The sequence below is a fragment of the Cataglyphis hispanica genome, chromosome 4, assembly GCF_021464435.1.
Source record: "Cataglyphis hispanica isolate Lineage 1 chromosome 4, ULB_Chis1_1.0, whole genome shotgun sequence".
Taxonomy (NCBI): Eukaryota; Metazoa; Arthropoda; class Insecta; order Hymenoptera; family Formicidae; genus Cataglyphis; species Cataglyphis hispanica.
In genome coordinates, this window is record NC_065957.1 from 4,511,863 (window position 1) to 4,517,862 (window position 6,000).

Below are 6,000 nucleotides of genomic sequence, written 5' to 3' on the forward strand. Positions count from 1 at the left end.
TTCCTCTCTACCTGAAGGTATGTACTCTTGCTGCACGGAAACACTTCTGACAATTGAGATGCAAGGGAAAAAGAAAGATGGAATATTTTCCTTGTAAAGAAGAAGCGCCGAAGTAACTAGCAAAGTTCTACTCGAGTTACGAAGAATGAGAAAATGTATCTCTCTATACATAATATATTAGACTAGAAATATACAAACTTTGGCTATTTTATATATAATACAATGGATAATCAAAATTAGTAAAAAATCTTTGAAGAGAAATAATGTAATTAATATCAATATATTATTAAATTGTATGCACACATACTTGCATAATAATGTTGCTTCTATCTCTTCTAATCATATTTAATCAAACAATTTTTGCTTTTGAATGCCTGCATTATCGGTATCTATAAAACGATTCGAATAAATAACAACATTGTAGAATCATAATATCATTATAGAGCTAAAGCAATCTTTATGTCAAATAAATTCAAAATACTCAACTCTCAATATTATCGCGTTAAACTATTAAATGATATAATATAATTAGGTGCAATTAATGTATTATATTGATGCATTCTGGCAAATTAATGCATTATCAAAAGCATTAATCTAATATAATATATATTTGTTTATTTTAATATTATATAAATAATTAATTTTTTAATTTGACTATGGATTATTCGATTAGTACAGATTAACAACAAATCTCATCCGCGGAATCAAATGTTAAAAAATATTCTTCGATATACCGTTAAAAATACGTTCTATATTTTCTATTTTAACTTGACTTTAGCTATATGCTCTGAAAGCTAATCGATAGACCGCAACAGCTGTTCCGATTTCTGTTGCTGTTGTCAGAATTCCTATTCCGTGGTTGCCATACGGTCAATCAGTGGCTTCGGCTCACTTGCAAGTGGCGGGTGAACTCTCAAGAGTACATGCCGAGCCCGTTCAAAGGCGGGTTGAAAGACTGTCTCTCGGCTACTATGCAGAATTAAATATATACGAAGAAATTTTCAAGTGTTTCTGAAACTTGAATCATTACTAAGGCAATGCACAAAGTAATAATATATACAACATTATATATACTTACTTATGTGTTACATAATTAATTGAAAACGTTAAAAACAGATTATATTGCAGACAATTTGCTACAATACAATTAAGTGGAAAATATATAACCCATAGTTATTTAAATTAAATTATTTAAAAAATTTTATTTAAAATGTTTAAATGAATTAAAGTTACTGAAAGCTTTTTAAATTATAAGTTTTTATAAATAATAAACAAATTATATAAATCATTCTCATAAATCATTAACTCTTTTTAAGATCGTTGAAACAGCACTTTTACGTACTTGTCATACTTATATGTCACATTTTTTTAAAGAAAAAGATAAAAATAAGCACAAAATTATTTTATCGAATACTTGTAACTGCAATAGATATATTTAAAGATTACAATACTTAATCATCTTACATAAATTCGATAAAACGGTCTGGCAAATAAAATTAAACACCTGCTCGGAGGCCGTTGATCAGAGAATCGGCCTTAAATAGATAATCGATGTGGCCACATAAACGGATGGATCTACAAATGGATGGGTCAATTTTTAAGCAGTATCAGAATTTCCTAGATATCGTAACGATGACAGGTAAGCCAGCGTAATGCATCCCATTTAGACCAGGAAGCGTAATGAGGTAGGTGGGCGCGCGGGAAGCGACTGATGCGAATGTGAGGAGAACAGTTGATGTCGGCCGTGCAACCCCCGATTTAGCGGGGGATGGTTAGAGTTTGAAGGAAGCACCAGTGTGTGCCCCTGGCGATGACTCCGCCGGGCAACTCCGACGCGCCGCTCTATCCTTGGGAACTCGACAAGGACCACTTATCTCCCAAGGCAAATCCTAGACTAAGTTTGGCACCGTAGTCAGAATTGGCCTTCTACGAGTACAGACTGCTCTAAGCGAGTCGGCTATTGCTCGCTGCTAAGCCGTATTCCGTTCAGCCTTACGTCTTTGCGGATCACTATGAACTATCAGCCGCAAAAGCCGCGGACTAACTACCCCCCGCAATTATTTCAATTTCAATTCCCTCGGCATATCGATTATATTGTCAGTCTTGTGATTTTGTGTGTTTAATAATTTCTCTCGTAAAATGCAAAATATCATAAAAAAAGTCAAAATGTCAATCTAAAAAAAAGTCATGTTTCGAGAATATCGTTTTTCCAAATAATTTTTTAAAATAAAATTGCAAGCTCGAATAAAATGACTGGTTAGGTAAAATTTTTCTTACGCACAACATTTTGTTGAACAAGATTGCCGAGCCCCATTTATCTCCTTAAGTAAAATTAAGGGTCGGATGGCCTACTAACACACAGCAAACTGCGTCGAACAATGCGGTAGCCAAGTACAAGCCATTAAACCGATCTTGCACCTCTGCAAGATCTCACTTATCGACCGTTAACGTGTACGTGCCCAAAATTGGCTTAATTAATTTGGTCAGAAGCAGAGCCATTTCTATATCAAGTTTTCCTTCTCCGTCTCTCTCTCTCTCTTTAAAAAGAAAATTAAATAGATATAAAACAGACATTTTTTTATTTATTTTTATGCATTTACATTTGTCATATTTTCTCATTTTCTTATCTCCTTTCAAAGATATAAATAAAAATAAAATCTCTTATAAAGTCTCTCTTATTGATTTTCTAATAATATACATTTGATAGCAAATATCCAGCTCAAAAAGACAATTTTTAAATATTGAACATTTATATTTTATTTTTCTTTATTTCTCACAAAAACATATAAAGTTGAATTAAATTTAGTGTAATTTCAATCTTTCGGTAATTTCAAAAATACATAGTTTCGCTAATTTTTCGTAGGAAATATCCTCTTAAATAAAACTGTAATGTATTTTACGAGTACGGTATTTCTGAAACTGGTAAATTATTCAATACATGAAATATAGGCGAGCAAAAAAGATTAAATTATTTGCTGCTTCAAGAGGCGCACTTAAAGCCATATTACAGTATGTATACATACACAGAGTGAATTTATAATTAACGAAACGTAAAGTATATTTGTTAATAAAGTATAATTGTTAATTAATCCTATAATTGTTAATCTTGCTTAATTTATTGTTTATTTATTGATAGTATAATATTTCTGAAACATTTATCCCTCTTGAAAACTAAAAAAACTTGAAAATATAATAAACAGATTTAATGCAAAATAAGAAAATATAAATATTTTTTTCAAAATATATTTATTATAAAAATTAAAGTAACTTATAAAATTTAATTATTAAAAAATAATGTAATAGCAGATTCTTTGACAGACCCCCGACAAGTTTCAAACAGCATTCAAATAGATTCATTACACTTTAGCTAGTGCTCGACAGTTTGGAAAAGTTAATGGTATGCGATACATTACAGAGAACATTTTTCAGAACTATAAATTTTTTTAAGTTAGTTAAATTTGCATTTTTAACTAAATGCGATGTAATAAAAATTCAAAATAAAAGCGTTACACATTCGCGACAAAAAAAGTATTAATATCAGTCATCGTTTAATCAATATTTTTTAAGTACCTACGTATGGAAATACACAATAAGTTTGTTTTGATTTATTTGAAAATGACAATCTCAAGCAATTTCACTTGTTTTTAAACTTTAAAATAGCTCGCTGATATAAAAAAAAAACGTAAAATTATTCTTCATGGGGGTTGCTTATAACGGGACAATTAATACAGATATTTATGTAGAAAAATCGATTGTGAATAATATAAGAACGAGAGAGAGAGAGAGAGAGAGAAAGAAAGTATATTACAATTAGCCAATATTATTCAAACTTTTACCTGAAACGAATGTTAATTGGTAATAAACGAAAAGCGATGGCTCTACCTACCGCGCGTAAGGTGACCTATTAAAGGATGTTATTTCTCGAGCGCCGCGAGAATATAAAATTACACTTTTTTATATACATTCAACATACCGCAAGAAAATATTTCTTTTAAAGATTACGACATTATGTATTTTACGACAAAACCGGCATGACCACGAATAAACAAAATAGATGTCGCTTATTTTTCAACGTTATACCTTCTTCAAGCATGAAGCTTTCACGCGCATGGAATAAGAAAACAAACTATTCTCACCAGTCCAACGCGTATGTATAACTGCAAGGTATTTATTTTATTCGATAAAAATTGCAATAGTTTCAAATAAATTCCGTGAAATATCACTCGTTTGCAACTCAAAACAAATATCAAAAAATTTTAACAAAGAATATATAACATTTATATAATAATAGGCGCGAAGACGATTTAGCACGCCAGCAAAGCCCATAAAATTAAACAGATTGCCGTAGCCATCAAGCCTTTCGTTATCTTCATATGTCCGCGCGTGGATATCGAGCATTCATAACTGCGAGCGATAAATGGATATATCGCCGCACGTATCGTCATGCTTGGCCAACCTAACACACGAAGATATATTTGCCTGTATATTGAAACATTCAGTGCGAAACAAGTACTGGTAAACAGCGAGCGACTGGTTTTTAATTAAATTCATATTGATCGCATTTCGGTTTCCGGGACTTTACACCTTAATGATTTTTAATCTCTCCACGATTCGAATTTCAGTTTTATAAACGACAAATTTGCACTTTAGCTTTCCAACACCTGTGTCTTCGCTGTGTGTGTCAAAATAAATCAGAAGATTATTTGCAAATATCTCTTGCACAAAATAACAATTTCCTTTTGAAATGTGCAATTTTTTATTAACAATAAACTTTTTTCATCCGTTCAAAAAAAATTATCATAAATAGAAAAATACAAAATAATATTTAAAATATCGCAATCAGTCTTGAAGGAATTTATCACGATTATATGTGACGGAGATTTTCGATGATTTATGTTCGATTTGTTCGGATCTTTAAATCGTGAATAGTGAATTACGGACGTACGAGTGCCAACTAGCATACGTGCCAGATACAACGAATAGTTTGTTTCCAGGGATTAATACAAAGCATATTGCACTCTATACCTCGTGAATATCTGGTAGCACGATCGACCGCAGGCTTAAACTGTACTACCATTTGATGCATGGTTATAAATTCTAACACGGTTTTCCTTAATGCGATTGATGCAACGACTGTTGCGTCAAAAATCACGCGCTATTTAGTAGTCGGGCCTTGTTTTGGGCCAGACGTTATCAGTAAAGAACAAAACTAATATTGAGAAAGTATCTATTGAAATTCTTTTATAAAATACGCGATAAGAATGAAATTTAAATTTTCCCTACTCTTGTCGATGGTGAGCGCTATTTTTGTGCAACCTAATTCTTTTTGTGTTTATTAATAAATTATAGCCGAGCATAATTGTATAGCAGCAACATGAAAAGTGTAATATAGAGAAAGATTTCACTAAATAATTAAAGTCTGGACTTTATTTTCATGTGAAATATAGAGTTACGTAAATAAGTAAATTACGGAGAAAATGTGCATTTGATTTAATAATTTTCACAGATATTATTTCATAAATATTGCTGTTACTCATTAAATCTCTTATTAATTCATTACTCGATAAATAAACAAAATTTTTCACGAATAAAATAAAAATATTCACGAAAGATAACAGCAACATCTCTTGGCTTTGATTTTTGTGCGTGCCAATATTACGAAGATCATCAGTATCGCATTAGAAGCAGTGATATTACTTTGTCAGTGTCAACTTGGTCAATTAAGAAGATAGAAGGAGACGAGATACGTGAATGGGCGGATAAGTAGAATAGATAGAACTACCGTTCGTTTGAGTTGGAAAGATCTTTTGAATTCATTGTTATGGCAAGGAAGAAGAAGTCCTCTTTAGAGAAAATGGGCGGAAAACTTTTTATGATTATTGATATTGACAATTTAATAATAATAATTAAAATGCATTGTTTATAAAATATAATTTACAATTGTCCGAAAATAAACAATATACGCATTGTAGAGAATGCGTCTTACTGTGAGAAAATATG